General features: G+C 43.3%; 1 protein-coding gene and 1 long non-coding RNA gene across 7 annotated transcripts in view; both read right to left on the bottom strand.

Annotated features, from left to right (window-relative positions):
• The window catches only part of LOC133501824 (uncharacterized), a 161,621-nt gene that overhangs the window by 93,169 nt on the left and 55,287 nt on the right, over nucleotides 1-13,165 (bottom strand). The gene's annotated exons all lie outside the window — the stretch shown is intronic.
• On the bottom strand, nucleotides 3,729-7,484 carry LOC133501828 (uncharacterized). The gene is made up of 3 exons (XR_009795296.1): nucleotides 5,081-7,484; nucleotides 4,818-4,953; nucleotides 3,729-4,728 (listed from the first exon to the last, which is right to left on the bottom strand). It is a non-coding gene; the product is annotated as an uncharacterized LOC133501828 (long non-coding RNA).

Genomic DNA, 13,165 nt, shown 5'->3' with positions numbered 1-13,165 from the left:
CTGCCAAGGAAAGCTTGTGTGCAGTCAATGAAATGTACTGCCTTGCATGACTTGTTCTGGTAACTGCGGTGTTGCATCTCAGCAGAGGGCTTGAGCCCTGTGGGCACTACCGAACAACACGCAACCGCGAACACTTTGTACAGATCCCACCGAAGACGGGATTTAAGAGATCTGGAGAAAACAAGGATCAAGATGAGTACACGGGCGAGTGTTGAGATTGAGCTGTGTGGAAATTAAACTGTGGCGTGAGTGGTCAGGAAAAGCCAGCACCAGTGAGGGTGAGCTCACGAGCTTTTCCGATCTGATGTGAGCCAAATGGCTACACTAAGGCAAGCTACACAAAACAAAGTAACGCAGATGTCACCCCAAAAAAGCAGAGGCTAAAGTAGATGTAAATGTTTTTATTGCTCAGTGACTCTTTTTCTCAATGTTTTTATGTTTCAAATCTGTCAATTGATGAAAAATGAAATTATTATTTTATTGCACATCAAAAGATAGAAACTCAATTCTACTCCCTTGTTATGTACAGTGGCATTTCAGACTGATGCGTGAAAGGGTTTCAGTGAATTTTGTTTCAGTATTTTCAGTGATCTAATTTCACCTCAATGCACACGCCATTTGACACGACTGTATCTATTAATGCAGTTGATCTGTGTATGAAGGGTATCTAAATTAGTTGATACTGACTGTTTGGGTTTTTATAAACTCCTTTTTAGGTATTTCAAAATAAAACATGACATTGGCAAACAGTCTAAGAATTATAACTCCAGCAGCAGGAGCATTACATGGCAATATCCTGTCAAGTATGTACAGTGTGTTGTGAAAGTATTCACCCCCCTTGAACTTTTCAACCTTTCGCCACCTTACAGGCTTCAAACATAAAGATATAGAATTAAAACTTTTTGTCGAGAATCAACAACAAGTGGGACACAATCGTGAAGTGAAATGAAATTTATTGGATATTTTGTACTTTTTTTAACAAATAAAAAACTGAAAAGTGGGGTGTGCAATATTATTCACCCCCTTTACTTTCAGTGCAGCAAACTCACTCCAGTTCAGTGAGGATCTCGGAATGATCCAATGTTGACTGATGCTGGTAAATAGAATCCACCTGTGTGTAATCAAGTCTCCATATAAATGGACCTGCTCTATGATAGTCTCAGGGTTCTGCACAGAGATCATCATGAAGACCAAGGAACAAACCAGGCAGGTCCAAGATACTGTTGTGGAGAAGCCGGATTTGGATACAAAAAGATTTCCCATGCGTTAAACATCTCAAGGAGCACTATGCAAGCAATCATATTGAAATGCAAGGAGTATCAGACCACTGCAAAGACCCGGCTGACCCTCTAAACTCTCACCTCGAACAAGGAGAAGACTGAGCAGAGATGCAACCAAGAGGCCCATGATCACTCTGAATGAACATCAGAGATCTGCAGCTGAGGTGGAAGAGTCTGTCCATAGAACAACAGTCAGTCATGCACTGCACAAATGTAGCCTTTTTCCAAGAGTGGCAGAAGAATGAAAGCCATTGCTCCAAGATCTCCATAAAAAGTCTCGTTTTAAAGTTTGCCACGAGCCACCTGGAAGACACACAAAACATGTGGAAGATGGTGTTCCGGTCAAATGAAACCAAAATCGGACTTTTTGGCCAATATGCAAAACAATATATTTGGCGTAAAAGCAACACAGCTCATCACCCTGAGAACACCATCCAACATGGTGGTGGCAGCCTCATGGTTTGGGCCTGGGAAGATGGTTTAAATTGATGCGAAGATGAATGCAGGACCATTTTGGAAGAAAATCTGGTGGAGTCTGCAAAAGACCTGAATCTGGGACGGAGATTTATCTTCCAACAAGAAAATGATTCCAAGCAATAAGTCAAATCTACAATGGCATGGTTAACAAATAAACGTATCCGGGTGTTAGAATGGCCTAGTCAAAGTCCAGACCTGAATCCAATCGAGAATCTATGGGCAGACCTGCAGACTGCTGTTCACAAACGCTCTCCATCCAACCTCACTGAGCTCGAGCTGTTGTGCAAGGAATAATGGGCAAGAATTTCAGTCTCTCCATGTGCAAAACTGATAGAGACATACCCCAAGCGACATGCAGCTGTAAATGCAGCAAAAGGTGGCGGTACAAAGTATTGATGCAAGGGGGCCGAATAATATTACACGCCCCACTTTTCAGGTTTTTATTTGTCAAAATAAGTTTAAAATTTCAAATAAATTTTGTTCCACTTCACAATTGTGTCCTACTTTTTGTTGATTCTTGACAAAAACATTTTATTCAATATCTTTTTTCTGTTTGAAGCCTGAAATGTGGAGAAAGGTTGAAAAGTTCAAGGGGGCCGGATACTTTCACAAGGTATTGATATAGATAATGTACATACACTGTATGTCGTGTATTTGATTGTTACAATAATGCTTTTCCTCATTGTGTTCATATGGATCCTTTAAATTTTAAGTACTGTAGGATATGATGCTATGGGTGGCCAATCAGAAGCTGTATTGTAGTGTATGAGTCAGCGCCCAGCCTTGTGCTTGTTCTTGAATGAAAATCAGAATTCGCTGTCATATGCGCTCCGCAGCAAATGTGCCGCCCATGGGGCGTGTGTGTGTGTGTGTGTGTGTGTGTGTGTGTGTGTGTGTGTGTGGTGTGTGTGTGTGTGTGTGTGTGTGTGTGTGTGTGACACTGCACGTAGTTTGGCAGTCATTTAATTCTGGTAGCATTCTCATCCGAGCGGGCGCTTACCAATTGCTGCAGTCAAATGTTTCATTAGGCTTAATTTAATTAACATTATTTCCATTCTGCCAACAGCCACACAGTCACTCAAAACACACAGAGCAGAGCTTTTAACATAGTGTGTGTGTGTGCGCGCGTGTGTGTGCGCGCGTGTCTGTGTGTGAAAGTTGTGTTGCGTTTAATGAGAATTTGGAACTACACAAATTGAGTTTTGCGGCTTTTTTATCACTGTGCCTGCTATTCAGCCTAATAATTCAGTAAATTGGTGCGAAATTTCACTGCATACAATCAGCCGAGTATGCTGACGAACCTTTTTTGGGCTCAAAATGACATCATCAAGAAAATGGAAGGATCATATCTCATTATAATCTCTCAAGGAGAATTACTCGGATTCTGCTGTGTAGTTTTCGTTGCACAGTATACAAAGAAGCATATCTCACACTAGCAGATGCGAGAAAAGCGATGTCAGAGTGAAAGTTGCGTGAAAACAGTGCTGCATCACTTTAACTGAGTGAGGGAGGGTAGGCACAGTACCTTGCTCAAGAGTACCTCAACAGTAGCCAAGAAGCAGAATAGCATCTTTCTAACAACTGATTGCCATTTTGACATTTTTCTCCAGCAGAACCTGTATGGTCCTTACTGATCAACTGCTGAGTTAAACTTCTGGCACCAGGCTGGCCGGGTACACCCTGGACAGTGTACCAGCCAATCACAGCAGCCGGAAGCCAGATTCCTATTGCGCTAAAATTGCCACTAATCTGTTTGTATATGTTTTCAATTTAAATTTAATTTTATTCAATGAAACCAGGTAAAATCTCGGTTATTTTTTTTCTTGGCTGAAATAAAGGGAAAAAGAAAGTAGAAAGATGAACTAAGTCACACAAATAAATGCTTTCAAATGTTAACATTCAACTGAAATCAATTTTATTTATAGATCACAATGAAATGGACGACAAGTACAGAAACAGTGCAGTGTACAGTATAATAAAAGACAAACATAAAACATAACCACAAAAACTAACGAAATCTAAAAAACGTTTAAAAAAACAAAACAAGACACTAAAACAAGGGCAGAACTTAGCACTGTATTCAAAGCCAAGTAATAAAAACGGCTTTTAAGACAAATTTTAAAATTGGACAGCAAGAGGGAATGTGTCATGTACAGGGCGAGGTAAAAAATGTCACTCATTTCACACCACAACTTTCCAACTTTTTAAACTCCTCATTTCCACTCGACATCCTCAATGCACAAACAACCCATCACACTTCTCCACCAGGATTGCACTAACAAACAACAAGCACTCACAAAACAAACCAGCCCTTACGCATCTTAATGTAAACTTAAGACATGGCTCATCTTCCCATCTGACTCTGTCAGTGTGTGCCCCAGAAGCCAAAATCATCCATTCCCAACACGCTCAGTGATGCACACACATGACCCAGTGTGAACTGCTCAAATGTAGACGGAAGGTAATTAAACAGGGATCAGTCTGCTCTTGATCAAGGGCTCTTCACTGCAGGGCGAAATTAACCTTTGCCCCTCAACCATGCCACCTGCGCACGCACACACACACACACACATCCTTGACAATCCCCACTCACAAATATTTCCTCATATACTGTATAAACGCCTACTCTTTGGAATTGTACATTCTGTACAGATACTGTGGCACAGTGCTTTTAGCCGTTCGGTTTGATGTTCAAGTTCAGATCTAGTCCTTGTTCTTGATCATTTTTATCTCCGCCCAAAAGGAATAAAGTTAGAGAAGGCTTTTGAGAATGTTATCATTCAAGGATTTATTTTCCTTTTGCTGCTTTCTGAAATGACTTTAATAGAGTTTTTCTCCAAAGCCGTAAACTATTTTTCAACATGTTTGCTTGTTTGGTTTTTGTCTTGCCATTTTATCTGGCAGACGCTTGTTAACATCATTTCCTAACATCGTTTGCTTCTCTGTGGCCAGCTGTTTGCCACCTGTGGATCTGAGACAAAACAGAGAAGAAGGAGGTGACAGGGAACACGAGAGGACACGAACAACAAAGTCATATTGGGTACTGAAAGGTCATTTTACCTTGCAAAAGAGGAACAGGTGTGACTTAGTGCGCAGGCTTTGCCCTGCAAGGCCTTTTTGTTTCCACGGCAGCCAGCTTGCTTCTGTTCTCACTCAAAGGAGGTCTTCTAACAATACATACTCAGATTGATCAGATCTAAAAGACAAAAACGCCTTGTGGGAATGAATCCAGCTTAAAGATGCATTTTATATGCATCACTGACGAGTTTGGGCCTCAGCCAAAGAGGGACAGATTTAAAGTTTGAATGTAAAAAGTAGCATACTGTGCCTATTCTCTGTCTTTGTGATGCCAAAGCATTCATCCTCTCAGGGTTTGTCTTGTTTCTCGTGATGTGTTTGCTGCGGGGAAAACGGCTCTCAGTCCAGATTGTGTTTGGTTCTTTCCCGAAAGATTCGTTAAGAAGAATGAATCTTTTTCATGAATGAAGTGACCCGAATCAGTTTATGAAATGATTTGTTCTTTTCACCTGGCCACCACTGGGATGCGAGCGAGTCGCCTCGGAGCAAAAACAGAACTGTTGAAGTGTTTGTGACTTTTAAATCTTCGGCAAATGACCAATGTGCAACAAGCGTGTTGGTGGGGGCGGAACTGCATTAAATGTACTGCCATGCGATTTGCGACTTGCCGGCGTTGTCACTCACTTCAGCGAATAACCAATGAGCAGCCAGCGTGAGGGGGAGGGACTTAAGTGAATTGAGTGATTTGTTCAGTAAAATGGTGGACTAGTATACTGAGTAACTGAAGAGCGATTCATTCGTCTGTGATCTGCTTTTTGTTTTAAATCTCCCCACCTTTCATACTTTGTACTATCGTATAAAGTGGCACTATTTACGTCTATTTTATATATGATCACTGTTGGGTGGAATACTTGCACCTCCAAAATAACAACTTGTCAGGGAAAAAAAATAAACAGCTCGAGTTTCTAAAGACCACTTTCTTGAAGTTGGTTTTACACCTGATATTGCTGTCACATATCTTTGCACTCTCACATAAACACAACTGCTACTGCCTCAAAATAATGATCAATCATAAATTTTATATCCTGAAAAATCACTGCTATTAAGGTGTTATCACTTCAAATAGGACAAACACGGCGCTAGGCATCCGTGCACATCAAAATCTGCCAAAAATACGATGTCTCCACCATACAGTAAGCCTATAAAACAGGGGTCGGGAACCTTTTCGACTGAGAGAGCCATAAAGGCCAAATATTTAAAATTGTAATTTCAAAAGAGCCATACTGTCATGATCCTGCCGCTTCAGCACGAGCTGTGCGGCTGCGCTGATTGGGAGGCACACACCTGTGCCTCATGCGGCCTGATCATCCCCCGTATATATAGGACCCGGTGACGACTGGTCCTCCGCCAGTTCGTTGAGCTTTATGTCCCGTTCCAGCACTCTCGTATTCCTGACTGAACCTGTGCGTACCGACCTTCGTCCGTTCTCCGACCAACCCTGTAAGCCTGACTCCTTGACACTTCTGGCTGCGTTGATTGTTTCCCCGTGTACCGACTCCTGCCTGTTCGCTCATCTGTTCTCGTCGCTCGACGTCCCAACTACCGCTGCTGCACCGGACTGCCTGCTCGATCCCCGACCTCTGCATACAATAAACGTGTCTCTTCTTGAACTACCTTGCGTATTCCGACCCTTTCCTGCATTTGGGTCCTACTCTCGTTTCCGATGGGACGTGACACATACAGTATTTTAAAAACTAAGTACAGGTGTATTTGCACATTTATGTAATACCAACACTTTCAAAGTCCAATAAGTCTCTGAATTATTTTAAATAACATTGTTACACTGTTGCTCACCAATGATGACAAAAGTACTTCTTACCATTAATGATGGCTTTGGAGTTTGTTTCATACATCGTCACGAAGGCATTGAGACTTCTATTCGTTTATCGTGACCGTTATTCAATTTGATTTGCCATCATGCCGGTACAATGGTGAACAGTTCTTACCGACAAAGCCATGTCTTTTATTTGTGTGATTATCTTGTCTTTATGCAAAGTTGGCAAAATGTTTATTGGCAAGGTCGAAAATAAATGCTTTGGCATACTCCCTATCTGTGAATTTAAACACACAGCAGAAACCCCCCTCTCAAAGGCTGTCCATTCTTGTTGAAAACTTCGGTATTCCTCATGTTTTTTTGCTCTGAGCAACCTTTGTCAAAACCGTTTTCATAATTAGTTTTTCCGACACGATCACCGTTGGACCCTTTTGCACCGCTGGACATCGACTACCACGCAAAAACTACGGCAACCCCACTAGGCCAAACTGTCTCTATGTTATTTCCGTTGCCTCCCACACCTAACTACAACAACCCCACTAGGACAAACCTTCTCTGTACGACAGAAATCACATCTACAGTCTGTCGTCATGAGGGCTCCGCAAGCCATATGCAACCACCAAAAGAGCCAGGGATGGCTCGCGAGCCACAGGTTCCCAACCCCTGCTATAAAAGCATACACCTGTGTCACGTCATCCATGTGAACTCTTTTTAAAGACCCTAGCGGCATTAGTGCTGCAATAAATACAACATTGAGCAGACAGTAATTGAAAATCAAACATTTTAAAAGAAAACAAGCCTAAATTTACCTCTCTTTTCATGTGGATTTTTTTTCAGTAGACATGTTATGTTTTTAAATCCAGAACTATGGGATACATGCCAATGTTCACACCTTTAGAGAGGTCTTTTCATAAAGAAAATCTTCTGCAAGAACAGTCAAGATGGTGATACCGTTATACTTTATTATATTTATTTATATTATGCTACTATATGTTAAAAACAGGAATGATGGAAATTTGATTTCATAATATGCTTTGACAGTTTACTGCAGGTGGCTGTTAAGATGACCTTAAATCTAAATCAATGAGTCTTCCATTTATTTACAAATATTTATATGGTGTCTGAAATCCAAAACTTATTAAATCTGCATGACTTCATTTTAACACATCTTGATCAAACTAAATTTTAATTTGTTGACAAATCAATTAGTAAAATGGTAAACTTAACAAATTAATTTTTGAAGTAGTTAAAGATTTAAATGTATAATACCAATGCTCTCTTTTAAAATGTCAACACTCCATGGTGAAATTTAAAGTACCTTTTAATACACCTTTAAAAACAAAAGTAAACTAATTGTTCTGTGGTACCACGAAGTGCCCCAACCTATGGGTATTCCACAACTTATAATAAGTGCCCCAACCTATGGATATTAGTGCTTCAGTGAAGGAAAAAAAATATGGGACAACTCTAAGCATTACTAGTGAAACCTTGGTTCACGAAAATATCCGTTTACAAAAAGATATTTCGGATAAACATTGTTTGGGTTCACAAGCTACTAGATGCTTCCTGTGAGCCACACGGAACGTTCAATTGTGGGTTCTCTTACGCGACATAAACATCAAGGGATAGGCACGTTTTGCTTGAGCAAATGAGAGTGCTGCAGTCCACGTTTTTTGGAACGTGACTTCAGCTAAAGAACGATCGGCAGTTGAGAAGACCCTGACTAACACATGAATATACTAGTGAGCTCGTAACTTTCTGATTAATTACATTTTAGAAAAGCAGTTTATTAGTGTGGTGGCACGGTATTCAACTGGTTAGGACATCTGCCTCACAGTTCTGAGAACTTGGGTGTAAACCTCACCTCAATTGTTTACTTTTTGCATGTTCTCCCCGTGCGTGCCAGGATTTTCCCCGGGGATTCTGGTTTCCTACCACATCCCAAAAACAAGCACGGTAGGTTTTACTGAAGACTAAGTTGCCTGTAAGCGTGAATGTGAGTGCAAATGGTTCTTTGTTTCTTGGTGCTCTGTGACTGGTGGGAGACCACTTCACACTGTTCCTTGCCTCTTGCCCAGAGTAAGCTGGGATAGACTCTAGTCCACCCACAAACCTTGTGAGGATAAGCGGTACAGAAAATGGTTGGATGGACAGTTAAGAGACATTTACTTTGATTATGTTTTCATATTTTACAATTCAGTTTTGTTTTTCCTCATTAAAAACAAAATATTGTGTTTTTCTTGGGGGTGTGAAACAGATTACCAGCCTTTCCATTCATTTCAATGAGGAATGTTGATTTGACATACAAGCGTGGTCATGCAATTAATTAATGCCAAAAGTCAAGGCACCACTTTACTATGGTTAGTGAATACAGAATATTCACAGTAATTCTGCTGAAGAGTTCTCACTATTATAAGGATTTTGGTACCTAATGTTATAAGAATACAATGATACTCCTTTTACCAGTATTACTACTACCACTAATAATACTAAGATAGTAATTTTTATCATCGTCATCACCATCGCCATTACGTACTTTATCAACATCCATCCATTCATCCATCCATTTTCTTAGCCGCTTATCCTCACGAGGGTCGCGGGAGTGCTGCAGCCTATCCCAGCTGTCAACGGGCAGGAGCCTGGGTACACCCTGAATTGGTTGCCAGACAATCGCAGGGCACATAGAGACAAAGAGTTGCACTCACAATCACACCCAGGGGCAATTTAGAGTGTCTAATTAATGCTGCATGTTTTTGGGATGTGGTAGGAAACCGGAGTGCCCGGAGAAAATCCACGCAGGCACGGGCAGAACATGCAAACTCCACACAGGCGGGGCCGGGATCGAACCCCGGTCCTCTGAACACAGCCAACACTTTACAATCTGAGTGAACCATGCTTCCTTCATAGATAATCATCCACAATAATTATGAGTAGTAATTTCATGATAAATTGTTATTATTATACATTATGTTTCTGCTTTATTTAGGAGTAGTAGTAGTTGTAGAATATCCCATAATCCCACAAATTCATCAACCCTCTTTGAATCCAAACTCAAACAAATTTATTCTGGACTGCCTATTCATTTTAATATTTCCCAGATCATTTGACATATCACTTGCTGTTTTAGGTTCTGTTATTTTTGTTGTATTGACTCCTTTGACTATATTTGAACGGTGACCATGAGTGACTTGAAAGGCGCTTCAAAATCAAATGCATTAGCCATCCATCCATTTGTTCTCAATATCACTTATCCTGTTTTGTTTTGTTTTGTTAGTTGTGCAAGAAATTCTGGAGGGGGCCAGTGCACATGAATGCCTCAATATGATGCTGCCACTGCAGTGATGACACTCAAATTTGAACCTAAATGGAAACATGCCATCTATTACTAACACAGTAGTGAAGTTGTAATTACAGCAATTATGAAAAAATACATCTCAATCCACATTTGCACAAACTAGTTGATTGTTCGCCATTCCTAACTTTGCAATGCATGTCTACTACTATTGGAGTTGTGAGACGTTTTTACATATTCATGGCTAAAAACGACATTAAGCAAATTATGTTGTTGAACTCCTGACTCCTCTCAGGTCGACACTCCTGTTTCAACGACTACTTCATGGATCATCGTTTGGTACAAGCAAAAACTTGCAGAAAGCTGTGAGTTACTGTTACTACCTGAATTATTCCCTTTAAAACATTTTGAAAGAAAGCATTGTTATACAAGATAATTTCTAAAGACAACACTTACACATACTAGACTGCGGAACTCAAAGGTGAACTGCTTTGTCTTTCAAGGACCAAAGTGTGTCATACTGCCTATTCTGGCAAATACTCAATGCAGATATGGCCAGTGGATCAGTCAGTTGCAACACTTTATTGCAGTATTGTCATGCTCCTGGCGCCCAGCCATCCTCATCGTGCCGGACCCAGAGCGTCAGTTCGTGGTGGAGGTCGACGCGTCAGACTCGGGGATCGGAGCCATCCTATCACAGAGGAGTCCCAAGGATGCAAGGATCCACCCGTGCGCCTTCTTGTCAAAGAAGTTGTCCCTAGCCGAACGAAACTACGACATTGGAGACCGAGAGCTGTTGACGGTCAAGACGGCAATGGAGGAGTGGCGTTACTGGCTGGAGGCCTCACAAGTCCTGTTTGTGGTCCTCACCGACCACAAGAACCTCGAGTACCTGAGGACCGCGAAGCGGCTGAATGCCTGCCAGGCCAGGTGGGCCTTATACTTCACCCGCTTCCATTTTACTCTGTCCTTCCGCCCAGGCTCCAAGAACGGCAAGCCGGACGCCCTCTCACAGATCCACGAGGGGGAGCGCGCTGAATCGGCAGTCGCCTCCATCCTACCAGAGGCGTGCTTCGTGTCTGGCTTCACCTGGGGGGTCAAGTCGCGGGTAAAGGAGGCCCTGAAGGAGACACCGCCTCCCGCGGGGTTGTCCGTCTGACCACCTCTTCGTCGCACCGTCGCTGAGGGGGGACGTCATCACCTGGCCCCATACCAACAAGACGGTCTGCCACCCGGGCATGGCAAAGACTCGTTCGGTAGTCGAACAGAGATTCTGGTGGCCCAACCTTAGTAAGGACGTGGGGGAATTTATCAACGCCTGCCCGGTGTTTGCAGCCAATAAGACGTCTCACCTACGGCCGGTTGGAGAGTTGCAGCCTCTGTCCATCCCGTCCTGCCCGTGGTCGCACATAGCACTGGACTTCGTCACCGGCCTACCACCCTCACAAGGGAAGATTGTGGTGCTGTCTATAGTGGACCGTTTCTCTAAGATGGTCCACTTCGTGCCAGTCCCGAAGATCCCTTCGGCCAAGCAGACAGCCCAACTGTTATTAGACGAGGTGGTCCGCTACCACGGGTTCCCCCGGGACATTGTCTCAGACAGAGGTCCGCAATTCGTCGCCCGTTTTTTGAAGGAATTCTGCACCCTCTTTGACGCCTCGGCAAGTCTAACATCAGGCCATCACCCAGAGTCCAACAGCCAGACGGAGAGGGTCAATCAAGACTTGGAAACCGGACTTCGATGCTTGGCATCCAGGGACCAGACCATGTGGAGTCAGCACCTCAAATGGGTAGAGTACGCCCACAATTCTCTACCCTCCACTTCGACAGGTATGGCTCCGCTCCGCGTCGTAGACGGATACCCTCCCTCTCTGTTTCCTTCATTAGCCACGGACTCTGCGGTGCCGTTGGTCCTAGCTGTGGTACAACGCTGCAAACGGACCTGGAAGGCAACTCGGAGGACGCTCCTGCGCATGGACAGCGTCTACAAGTCCGCAGCGGACCCCAAGAGGAGAGTTGCACCAGAATTCAAGGTGGGACAGCGGGTGTGGCTCTTCGCCAAGGACCTGCCGCTGCGGATGGAATCGCGCTAACTCGCTCCCAGGTTCGTTGGCCCATTTCCAATCACCAAGATTGTTAAACCTCTTGCCGTGTCGATCAAATTACCTAGGTCGATGAGGGTGCACCCGACTTTCCACATCAGCAGACTGTGTCCAACCCGTCCATCTCCACTGGTTCCTCTGGCCAAGTCCCCCCGGCCCCCCCGCATGGTGGACAGCGGCCCGGTGTATACGGTGCACCAGTTGCTGTCCTCTAGCCGCAGAGGAAGGGGGGTCCAGTATCTAGTGGACTGGGAGGGATATGGAACGGAGGAGCGCTCCCGGATCCCCTTTCGTTTCATCGTAGACCCCTCTCTCATCAGGGACTTTCACGCAGCTCATCCTGACGCTCCTGGGCCGTCCAGAGCGAGCCGTTAAGGGGGAGTACTGTCGTGCTCCTGGCGCCCAGCCAGGCAATCAGCACTGACACACCTGCACCTCATGAACCCTAATGACTCAGTTTATATAGGACCCAGGGGACGACTAGTCCTCCGCCAGATCCTTGCCTTTGATGCCTCATTCCCGTACTTCCGTTTGCCTGACTTCTGCCTTCTGTGTGCGGACCCTCGCCTGTCCCCTGACCACCCTTGTAAGCCTGCCGCTACTAGTACTTCTGTTCGTTTGGACTGACTTGCTGGTAACCAACCTCGGAACAAATAAAGACCTCCTTTGTACTACCTGCCTGCCTCTTGAGTCGTGCATTTGAGTCCGCCCTCGAGCCCCGTTTGTGATAAGTATATGAAGTTCTTCAGATCAAAGTCACTTAATGCGATTTGAAAAGTGGGCCTGATGCTTTTCCTTTATGTATACTTTTTCTTAAAAAAAATAAAAAATAAAAACTGAAAAAAAATAAAAATGATGATGATAGTTCTGCAGAGTAGTTCTCAAAGCATTAAGAGCACTGGGAAATGATAATTCTATGTGAAAGAATGAGGGAAGGAGCCACATGTCCAGAAATAAAACTAGAGTGTGTTTCGGGTACATTAAGAAAGAGAGGGCCACTTGGTGGCATAACATATTTATAAAAATAAAAAAACGAAAAAAAATACAGAAGTACATGCAAATGAATAAAGCAGAAATTTTAAATGAACAGGACATTAAATGGGAAAACATAAGAAGGGGGGAGGGAGAGAATCTGGATGTTAGATATACGTTCAAAAAACAG

Source organism: Syngnathoides biaculeatus, chromosome 6 (assembly GCF_019802595.1).
Source record: "Syngnathoides biaculeatus isolate LvHL_M chromosome 6, ASM1980259v1, whole genome shotgun sequence".
Classification (NCBI taxonomy): Eukaryota; Metazoa; Chordata; class Actinopteri; order Syngnathiformes; family Syngnathidae; genus Syngnathoides; species Syngnathoides biaculeatus.
This window is presented reverse-complemented; position numbering and strand designations above follow the sequence as displayed.